A 12,594-nucleotide genomic window follows, 5' to 3' on the forward strand; every position below is an offset into this window, starting at 1 on the left:
GATTTGAACAAAATTGTAGCACCACGTATCAGAAATTTATTATTAAGAATAATAATTTTTGTAATAATTATTATTAATAAAAATTCTTAATATTAAAAAAAAAAAAGAAAAGTCGTGAGATCAACCTGAGCTTCCAGCAACGAAGGAGATAACACACACACACACACACACACACACACACACACACACACACTCTCTTACATATACACCATGGAATACTACTTAGACAAAAAATGATTTAAAAATCACGTGATTTTCAGCAACATGAATAGGACTTAGGGCTGCTATCCTAAGTGAAGTGCCTCCGAAACAGAAAGTCAAAAACTACATGTTCTCATTAACAAGTGGGAACTAAACAGCGGGAGCACAAGGACATAAAGATGCAAACTATAGACACCAGGGACTCCAAAATGGGGGCCGAGGGGAAAAGGGAAAAATGGAAAAAAGACCCAATGTGTACTATGTTTACCGTTCTGGTAATGGGTTCCACAGAAGCCCCAACCCTAGCATTAAGCAGTATACCTACATAACAAAGCTATGCATGTACCCGCTGACTCTAAAATAATAACTTTTAAAAAGTCAAATTGAGAAAAAAGAAGAGCATTCCCCTAGAGCATTTGTTGCTCTATGGAACGTGTGCTGAGATTTCAAGACTTTCTGTGGCATGAAAGAAAGAGCTAAGGATCCTAGACCTGCCTAAAATTAGAGACAAAGACAAGAGCATCCCCACCCCTGCCATTAAGCTGAGGCACTCAGAGTGTTGCAACTTGAAGTAAAGGATGAGCAAAAAATAAACTACACACACACGCACACACTACATGGGTGTGTAAAAATAAAAGGACTGCATGAAAATGCAAGTATAATCTGACCTTTTGCAGCCTTGTAGTTCTAGTCCTCATTATCTGCTCAAAATAACTCAAATAAGGTAATTTAAAGTGGTCCTCGACTGGTAGTGGCTACCAGATACTTGGTAGAAATGAAGATAAATCTCCTAATCCCCCTCTGTCTTGCTTTATTAGAGGTTTCTGCTTCCTGGGGAAATCTTGTATAATAGCCTATCAGCTAGAAGGCTTCTGCTGAGTTGTTCCACCTGATATGGCCTTGGAGATTCTATTAATCTCTCCTCGGGACCAAGCCACTTATTCCTCCAGCTTCCGAGGATGGTGCATGCTGAAGGTTGAACAATGAACCCTGTATTAATCCATTTACATGTTGCTGATAAAGACATACCCAGGACTGGGGAAGTTACAAAGGAAAGAGATTTAATGGAGAACTCACAGTTCCAAGTGGCTGGGCAAGTCTCACAATCACGGTGGAAGGTGAAAGGCATGTCTGACATGGTGGCAGACCAGAGAAGAAAGCTTGTGCAAGAAATCTCCCCCTTAAAATTACTATCAGACCTGGTGAGATTTATTCACTATCACAAGAAGAGCACAGGAAAGACCTGCCCCCATGATTCATTTACTTCCAACAGTCTCTCCAACATGTGGGAATTCAAGATGAGATTTGGGTGGGGAAAAGGCCAAACCATATCAAACCCTAATATAGGTATTTCCCTGGGTGGAAAAAAAGCTGCCACCTATCAAATCATGAAGCAGCCTGCATATGAAAACTGATTGATATGCTGGTTCAGTGAGTACATTTCTGAAGGACTGCCTGAGTTTCAGCACTCAGCCCAGTGTCTCTTTCTGCCCAGTGCTGCTGTCCTCATTGATGACGCTCGTCAGAGTATTCCTTAAAGAGCCTCTGACATGGAACTTTGAATCTCAGCAGCAGTTTTCCAGGAAACCCAACTTCCATCAGGGCTCTCCATATCTACTGCTGTCCAGCCAGAAAGGGCCGTAACTGGCCTTTGGTCTTGTTCTGACAACTACTGGTGATAATTGCAGTCCTTGATAAGTTTCCTCATTGAAGTTCCACACACTCTGTACCCTACTCATTTTGACGCCAGGACTCTTCCCTTCTAGCACCTTTTAACATTTAGGCAATTATACAGTTGAAATGCATGGAGATATCTGCATTTTCATTTTGTCACTTGCAGGCAGAGATAGGAGGTTATCTTGGGGACTTTCATGGCTTAATCATGTCATGCCACCATTTATACATAAGTATGACTACCCAAGCTCCCAAGGTATGGTTTGATGTAGAATCCAGCCACAATTCTAAATAAGATATTCGACATGTTTTGATTTATTATTTTTCCTGAACCCATCTGGTATTATGAATATTTCACCTCTATCTTCCATGTGGTTAGCTGAGGGTTTGGGGAGAATTACATCTCCTTTTACAGTTCTAAGTAGGATATTTACCATAATTATGAATTTTCTCTATTCTCTGCTTAGTTCTCCAAGTTTCTCTGCATTCCAAGGTTCAGAATGACATTTTCATTGCTCATGTGACAGACTCCATTTATGTCTTGCCCTACCTATTACTCCACCACTTACAGTAAAAATTGCCATGAGTTATTCAAATCTTTTCTATTTTTTCTTTAAAAAACAAACAAATTCAAAGCAAAAAGTATCTCCCACTTCATTCAATGAAAATTTTAGCTTTCACACTATTTTTCTTTAAAACTAATCTTAACAAACTTTCTCCAGATATTGAAAAGTGAATATTCTCCCAATGTTCTGTTCTAACCTCTCTTGAAAAATTGCTATATCCACCTTATTGGGTATACTTTGTCTCAGGAGCATAAGAATCACCAGTAATAAAATATTCAAATCCACAAGGAAAACTAAGCAAACTTTCATTCTGAGAAAGATCTTGGCCTTTCTGAGGCCTTATTTTCCAGAGAGATTCTAACACTTACAGAGTCTATCCACTTAGGATAGGAAAGCCCTCTGGACTTACAGGGTGACCAAGACAGCCTTAAAATGCTCCCCTGCTTGACTAAACTTTAGACAGGCTTCTTCCTGCATGAAGTCCCCTGACCTGCCTTCGCTTTGAGCATTTACTTTAGAAATTTGTCATCGCAAAGTTTATCTGCTCCTTTGAGATTCAGATTTTTTAAAAGACTTTTTAACAGTTTTATACCACAGTAACATCTTTCTCAAGCACTTGGGGAGCATCCTTTTGAAATGTCATTGTCAAGGAAGACAGCACTGTCCCTCTCTCTCAGTCTTTGTGGGAGGGTAGGAGTTGAACTTCTATGGACCTATTGCTCCAAGTTTTAAACTGGCTCTGTCATACAGATAGAAAAAAGGCTACGTTCCACTTTCTGTTGGCTAAGGTGAACCAGCAAAGAAAGAGGCCTATGATCTCTTCCTGCTCCCCTCCCAACTCTTAACAACTCTCCAGCCTTTTGTCTCCATGAAGCAGGGTACCTGTACTTCGTCTGTGCCCTCTTCTCTATTGCAGGCAACAAAAACAACTTCTGTGGAATTATGGTCCAGTGTGATATTTTTCTTTAACAAGAATCAGATCATGGGGGTATATGTGAAAGCCAGTCTCTTGGTTGGAAAGACTTCTATCAAACACATTGAAAGGTGAGGTTTTCTCTTTCTGCTGAGTAGCATCTATGTGCTCACATTCTGGCTGAGTCAAACCACGTGCTCACATCTTTTCACTGAAGCCTGAATATTTTCTGTAGAACCTCTGCCACAGAAGGAAATAACTGGGTTCTCAAAGAAATATGCCTGGTATCTCAACTATAGCGGCGTCTTCAGTTGCTCTGTAGGTCAGTTAGGAAATTTATTTTTATTTGCTTACAATGAAAGTCATCATCAGATGAGGATCTGTACTCATCAAGAAGTATTCCTTGGTATTTAAATATATCATTAGGATTGTAAAAATAATTATGATTGCTAAGATAGATGAAATTATAAGTAAAAGAGTCATAAAATGTCAAAATTAGATGGAATACTTAGGTGGCATTTTTTTTTAATTCTTATTTTGAGACCCTAAACTATGTGACCTGTCCTGGCCAGGGCAATGTCTTCATATGTACACTATATGTACACTCAGGCCCTGGAGGAATAGCTGTGTTATATAAGGCATCATAGGTGTTAAGCAAACAAATATGTGCCTAATAGATTCCTTGGTCATTTTCACTCACTGGTTCTCATTCAAACAATTCAAACACTGAATATCACATGCATTTTCTTTTCTAAATGATTTTTTTAAGTTTGATAAACATCATCTCCCTACCTTAAGCTGACTGTCTAATTAATACTTTCACTCTTTCCATTCTCTTCTCAAAGAAAAGTAATCTTCCTCAAAGGTTATATCCTTTGAGAATATAACAGTCCTTTAAATATTATTTGTAAGATATTTAAATTATTTAGTGAAAACTATCCTAAATAGAATACCCCAGAATTTCTTATTATCATGTTGAAAATGTAGTAGTCAGAATTAACAATAATACCCCACATATTACCTGAACAGAAATATCTGAAGAGAGATAACACACACTCAGTTGAGTTCTGCCTTATTTTATTCTGAACTTGCCCGATTAGCGTTCTTGAAAGCCACATCACAGACTAACTCACATTGAATTTACTGTCCTGTAAATCACTTAAACATTTTTGTCACATGCTGATGCTAATTCAGTACTTACATCATTTGCAATTTGGATCCAAGTATGTTATCTTCCATGTGTGCCTCTCTACTACATTTAATTTGTTCAATTCAGTCCATCATTACAGGTTATAAAGATCATTCCTATATAATTATTCTGAAATGCATTCTCTAACCCTTCAAGATTCCAGTGACCCACGAGTTTAACGAACATATGAGCTTGTTCTCTATATGTTCATCCAAGTTACTGATTACAATGTTTACTAGGACACCACTGAAGACACAGTTCGGAGACCTCTGTTCAAAATGATATCCATCTTATAATCTTGTTTGGCATTTTTACTTTTTAATGTGTTATTCATATACTTAATTAGTGGTCTTCGCATGTAGACTATATAATAAAACGTATATAATGGTATATTAGCAACAAACAATGAGAACATAATTTGTATTAAAAAGATGAAAAAATAATTATCTGCTACTTATTTCTTATAAGGCTTACATAGGTGATCTAAAAGCAAAAGTAGAAAAAGTAAATGCCAAATTTTTAAAAAATTGCATGCTGTGGCTCTCTATAAGCTGTTGTTCCTATGTTGTTCTTAAAAATCCTGTGTGTGTGTGTGTGTGTGTGTGTGTGTGTATATATATGATTCAAGGTTGCATTGTATCCGTCTATATACACATATATATAGGATTCAAGAATTTGTCATAAATTTGTGATTTTATATATATTTATACACACATACACACACACACACCGAAATACAGGATTCTATCTATGTATCTATCTATCTATATATATACACACACATATATATACACATATATATATTTTCAAGGTTTTATGAATATAGAAATATATGTGTTTTGGGGAAGAATTCTGTTTACATATTTGATAAGTTTCACAAGGCAATTTTTGATCCTTTCTAAAATGTTTATGAAGTATTTCTTAAAGCTTAAAAATAAATATAATCCCTAATGTCACTATATTCAAGATGGACAAAGTCTGATATTTATCAAAGCACCAGGTGAACAAAAGTGGTAAGGTGCGGCTTTCAAAAACAGCAAAGTATAAATAACTATTAGATAATAATTTATTATATTGTTTTCTTTGAGTATATGTAAAATGAATATTGTGTTCTATTTTCCCTATTACAGTGTATTTTTAACTTCAGCAAGTCTGTGTTCATTTCTTTGTCATTTACTCTAAGTGTGATTTTGGACTGTAGTTGAACTTTCAAAGTGAGATAATAAGAAGGCCTGCTTATATAGAGAGCATAAAATGATGAGAAGTATGTAAAAAATATAACATGACAGGCATATGATAAGGATTTTCAATGTGTTTATGTTCTCAGGGATTTCTGTTGTTTCTAGTGCTGTTACTGGAAAGGGATTTTGTTCCAGACCCCAAGGGAGGGTTCTGGGATCTTGAGCGAGAAAAAACTCGGGGTTAATTCATAAAGTAAAGTGAAAACAAGTTTATAAGAAAGTAGAAGGCTAAAAAAATGGCTACTCCATAGACAGAGCAGTGGCTTGAGCTGCTGGCTTCAAGCTACTTATTGTTATTTCTTTTTTTTTTTTTTTTGAGACAAAGTCTCGCTCTGTAGCCCAGGCTGGAGTGCAGTGGCGCGGTATCGACCTTGGCTCACCGGAAGCTCCGCCTTCCGGCTTCACGCCATTCTCCTGCCTCAGGCTCCTGAGTAGCTGGGACTACAGGCGCCCGCCACCTCGCCTGGCTAATTTTTTGTATTTTTAGTAGAGACGGGGTTTCACTGTGGTCTCATCTCCTGACCTCGTGATCCGCCCACCTCGGCCTCCCAAAGTGCTGGGATTACAAGCGTGAGCCACCGGGCCGGCCTATTTCTTGATTATATGCTAAACATGGAGTGGATTATTCACCAGTTTTCTGGGAAACAGGTAGGCAATACCTCGAATGAGGATTCCTTCCCAGTTTAGACCATATAGGGTAACTTCTGGACATTGCAATGGGATCTATAACTTGTCATGGTGCTTGTGGGAGTGTCTTTTAATGCGAATGCATTATAATTAGTGCATAATGAGCAGAAAGGATGACCCACTCTTGGGATCAACGAGGAGGTCACTCTCGTCGCCCTCTTGGTTTTGGTGGTTTTCTCGCTGGCTTCTTTATTGCAACTTGTTTTATCATGAAGGTCTGTATGACCTGTACTGACCTCCTGTCTCATCCTGTCTGTAAGAATGCCTAACCTGGGAATGCAGCCCAGTAGGTCTCAGACTTATTTCACCCAGCCCCCATTCAAGATGGAATTGCTCTGGTTCAAACGCCTCTGACAGTACTAGGACGTTTTCAGACTGTTTTGTGATATCCTTCTTTCATTCATTTTACAAGAGGATAGGGCCTGGAGACATCCGCCTCATTTTGTTAATTATTCAGCGTTTAGAAAACAATGGAATCATGCCTGAGTACATGAGCATGACTCAGGCTTCGCAGGCTTCACAGGCTTTCCAGGATTAAGGAAGATAAATTTAAGAATTATTGGAATAGCTTTGACTAATTCACCATATCCACAGCCCAGATGAAGATCTAGAACTATACAATGATTTCCCTGGCATATGCGTGCACTACTTGGAGACTGATTCCAGGAATGATCTGGAAACCTGTATTTGTTGAAATTCAGTAAAGTTTATCATAGAGAACTGTTCTCACGGTCAGGTCTTTATCTTCAGAGAAAGTATCCTAGCACTGAATCGTCTGAGTTACTTACTACTGTGCCAAAAGCTCCATGTTTCAGTACATACAGAGCTGACAAGAACAAAATGATTAAGATTTTGTAAGTACTTACCTTTGAAGTCCAGAAGAATTTTGTTGCTCAAAATGTCAATATCTAACATTTTACATTACAGTAAATCTCCAAATTTACAGAACTCTACTCATGTTTAATTCATGAATCCTGTTCCTAATTTACTCCCCTGCTCTACAGAGACAATATATTTGAGAACTAAATGTAATGTGAAAACCTCTTTTACAAATTCTGAAATCGAATAAAAGTATAAATAAAATCAACAGAATTTCTAAACATGACAGTCTAAATATAAACCTGTCTGTATAGTTTACATGTTGCAGCTTGAATATTCTCTACTTTTCCATTTTCATATGAACAATGATCTGATCAAATTAGGTTTTATTTTGTCTGGTTAATTTTCTATGTGTGTGTTGCCTTATTTTTTAATCTTGTATACAAATAAAATGTGAAATATTGTCATTTAAACAGTACCTTTTAATATATCACTAGCAAAGCCATCTGCTGAATTCAATGACATTTTAAGTTTAATAAGTCTTGTCTTCTGCAAGATATTATCAACCCCTCCAGAAGTAATAATTAATAATACTCAAACATTAAGCCCCTCTTTTAAGCATTTTCTAAGATAATTGAGAAGGCTATGACTATATGCACAGTTAAAATAAGAAATTATTCCTGCACATAGGTTGTGCTACCTATGTTGTAATCTTCCCATCATTTACAGGGATAACGTGGAGGTTTTTGGATATTATGTATATAGTGTGCTTTGAATTATAGAATGTCAATTTAAAATGGTGAAAATTAAAATTTTAGCTTATATGTTTACCCATGCATTCAGCAAAATGTATGAGGCCCCTAGAACACAGACAATTGTTTGTATGTTTACCTCTCATCAAAGATTGTTTTTCTTTTCAATCTACTGTTCTTTTAAATAAGAGAGGTGTCTCATTCATGCTGTTTTTTTCCAGAGCATAAAATGGGGCAAGGTACATAGAAGATGCTCAGTAAATGTTAGGAGAACTAATTAAGTGAGTATGCAAGTGAATTTAAAAACATCTGACTTTTGTATACTACAGGATTGCTATAAGGGTCATAGTCAACTAAAAGTCTGTATTTTCAAATATTATATATTTAGAAACGCTGTACAATATAAAATATCATTATCATTGTGAATATGAGTTCATTATTTCCTAAAATATATGCAGGTAGGTGCCATAGGCCTTCATGAAAGTCAAGAACAAATCTTTGCAGCATTATTTTCTGCTCACTCATCTAACTACTACAAGCTGGGTTATAAAACTTTCCTGCCTACACCTTACATTATACCTAGACAAACCTAGTTTTCATTCATTTCACATATTGTGCCTTCTCCCACCTCCATTCCTTTACTTAAATTGTCCTTGACATTTGGAACAAAATAATCCGTGCATCTTTTCCATTCCACATTCTTGTCTTCTGTAAGCACTCAGCCGAAATTTTACTTATTCAAAGAGCATCCCTCATTAACCCAGGCCCACAAGCCTTCCACTTACTTATCAAAAAGAACAATCAATTCTAATTTACATGCATAAGAATCTTTGGCCAGCAGTGCTTTGGGCAACCATAGTTTTGCCTATTATGGCTTTGAGAAAACAGTGAAGTATATTTGTGTACCCCAAGTTTCAAATCTGCAGTTTTCATATGTTTCATTTATTTTGCTCCTCTTGAAAATTCAACACATGTTAAATGTCTTTCTTCTACTCCAGTTATTGGGTGAGTACACTCATGTGGGATTCTGCGGGGGAAAAATTTTCTAAGATCTGCTGGTTTCCTTAACCACACTCACTATGTGATTAGGTCTAGGGCATGAATTCTTTCCCTTAAAATATTAATAGTTACTTTGAATTTAATGTAAATGTCTCATAATTTATCTCACAGCAAGGGGAAGGAAAAGTGTGGGAAGCACAAGTGTGGGAAGCACAGTATATCAAGCTAAAAAGACTAAGATCACCCCCTCAATGCCTAACACAGCATTTGTGGGAAATCTAACTTAAAAATCACAATACTGAAGTTCTGAGGAGGTAATTAGGGTTAATTTTGAAATAGGTATATTCTAAGATTTGCATTTACTACTATGGCACTATTTTATGTGTATATGTGTACACAATGATATATTATGGATAATAAATTTGTGTGATTATTTATAAATAAACATAATTGATTAGTAATATATACAAAGTTATTAGCATTTTTTAAGGGTTTCCTTTCCCTGTGTAATAATTTTTATCAAAATTTCTTGTTTCTGTTTTTTTTGTTGTTGTTATTGTTCTGTGGACCTTTCTTAGATTCAGATGTCTGGCAATTCTTAGCTATGTGCTCATATTTAAAATAGGGTATTAAAAATTGGTTGGCCATATGATATGCAGTTGAGAATTGTCAATAGTGATCTTAACTGCAGAATTATCTAGCTTGGTTGTTTTCCTTAAAGAATTCTCAAAAAATAATAATTTCGGGATATTTACCAGAATTCCTAGAGCAATCTTGCTTGAAAGTGCAAGCTGGAGAAGAAATATGGGGCAAAAGAAATGCCTCAATAGTCACTGTTGTCTGTTTCTGAATCCTGAGCAACGTGATTCTTCAGTTCTTCTCCCTAAAGACATGGAATCTGCTTCTCTACGTCTTGAATCTCGGTTGGATTTGTGACCCATTTTGGCAAATAGAATGGAGCAGACGTAATGGAAGTTCATAGCTCTTTAGCATCACAGTTGGTCAGAGGCAGTTGTAGTAAAATGCAGAATTCTGTTTTGATATAGTTCAAGCAAATAGTGCTATAGGTAGAAAATAATTCTTTTAAACCTTAAACATTTTTATTTCATTCATGCTCCTCTCTCAGTTTCTATATTTCCTGCTTATTTTTTCTGGAACCCTGGTTCCAATTATGTACATATATATGTGTTAAATATATACATATATATATGTGTGTGTGTGTCTTAAATATACACATAAATATGTATATAATTGAACATATCTTCTAGGGTTTGGGTTTGCAGACATTTTCTATAAATGACTAGACTTATCCATGAGGCTCAGTAAGCAGAGGCTCTCAGAAACATAAATAGATAGATAGATAGATAGATAGAGATATTATAAATCCAGAAATATAAATAATATATTTTACTGAGACAGAGAGCTATTCTATGGAAACAGAGAGCAGAGTTAAAAATCATCTATCTATATAGACCTATAGATATCTATCTGCATATGCACCTGTAGATATATAGTTATATCTGTATATCTATTTATCATTATGGAGAGAGAGAGAAGAGCTAAGAAATTTAACAATCCTGGGGTTCACAAAAATCATAATGTGGGCCCTAGGTTCAGGTAGCAAACATTTTAGTCTCTTTGGGTAATATGGCCTTTGCCATTGTAGAGTAAGAATAATTACACACAATGCTTAAACAAAAGAGCATGACTGTATCAATTATGCATTATTTGCTAAATCGAATGACAGGCTGAATGTATCTGCAAGCCATAGCTTGCTGATCCTTGCTGTTCTTGCATCCTTCCTACCTTCTTCCTGCATCCCCAGCCTCACTGATATCCTCATTCTCCTTCTTTCCCAGATTAAATGCCATTGTCAGTCAGTATAATTACTGTCTTGACTGCACACTTGTTCACTCAACCCTTGTTTACTTCCTTATTTATATTGTGCAAAACTTCAACCCTAGTTAAATACAATTATCTGCCTACTCCATGCCTATATCTATGCAGCAGGTAAGGCTGAATGAAGACACATTCTACTTTGCATTTATGGCTGGTCCCACATTACACAGAGGACCACAAACCTCAAGTGGGCCCTTAAGGCTACCAGTCAATCCTACTGACTTTCTTCATTACAAATACTCCCCGATGCTGCCGCATGTCTATTTCACAACTTCTTTCTTATCAATTCCCTGAATCTCCTCTTCCTTTTCTTAATGAATGGCATTTTCTTCGTCACCTACGAAACTGCCTGAGTTAGAACAGAAATTCAATTACCAAATACACCCAGATTAACTGTCAATGTTTTGCTCTGTACGAAATCAAGTTTGTTAACATAAAAACATGCTTTTATCTGTCCCATGTTAAATATATATATATATATTTTTTTTTTTTGAGACACTGTTGCTCAGGCTGGAGTGCAGTGGCATGATCTTGGCTTACTACAAACTCTGCCTCCCGGGTTCACCCCATTCTCCTGCCTCAACCTCCCTAGTAGCTGGGACTACAAGCGCCTGCCACCATGCCAGGCTAATTTTTTTGTATTTTTAATAGAGACGGGGTTTCCCCGTGTTAGCCAGGATCATCTCGATCTACTGACCTCGTGATCCGCCCACCTTGGCTTCCCAAAGTGCTGGGATTACAGGTGTGAGCCACTGCTCCCGGCCTATATATATATATATATATATACACACACATATATGTGTGTGTGTGTGTGTGTGTGTATGTAATCTTGATCAGCTTTTCTTTCCAACCACTCTCCTATTTCTTTATACCAAACTGCCAAAAAGAAAAGGTCATATTCGTTCACTCTACTGCTCTCTTTTATATCCAACAGATGTTTTTCCCTCACTGCATCACTAATAACCTCCAACTGCTAAATTCACTGATTTCTCAGTCTCATTTTAGGTTACCTATTTGCTGATTTGGGCACAGGTGATCACTCCATCCTTCCTAAAACAATTTACTTGTTTTTTGGGACAGTAACATATTTTGGCATTCCTCTAATGTCACTACCTTATCCTTTTTTGTCTCCTTTGTGGGTGTCTTTGCTTCTCTTTCATGTTTTTAATGTTAGAAAGAAGGAAGGTGAAGCGTTGATCTACTTTTCTCTTCTACAGTCACTCCTGTGTCATCTCATGTCCTCATGGCTGTGGTCTCATGATCTCAATTACCATGTATTTATTCCCCATTAAATTTCTGGCAAATACATCTTCCCAGTTGCTCAGGACAAAAACTTGAAATAATTATTTGCTCTTCTTTTTCTCTGCCACCTCACACTTCAATCCCCAGAAATATTTTCTTCAAAATTTATCCAGATACTGAACAATTCTCATTCTCCCCAATGCTACACCCCTTTCCAACACCATCACAATTTCCCTTAGATTAGTGCAGCATTCTGTTAATCTTATTCTCTGCTTAGTACCTTGCAAAGACTTTCTATTTAATGTCATAAAAATTAAAGTTCTTACACTTATCTGTAAAGATCCCATATTCTGCTCTCTGTTTACCAGTTAACCTCATTTTCTTCTTCTTCTTCCTTTTTTTTTTTTTTTTT

This window comes from Colobus angolensis, unplaced genomic scaffold, assembly GCF_000951035.1.
Source record: "Colobus angolensis palliatus isolate OR3802 unplaced genomic scaffold, Cang.pa_1.0 Scaffold127, whole genome shotgun sequence".
NCBI lineage: Eukaryota > Metazoa > Chordata > Mammalia > Primates > Cercopithecidae > Colobus > Colobus angolensis.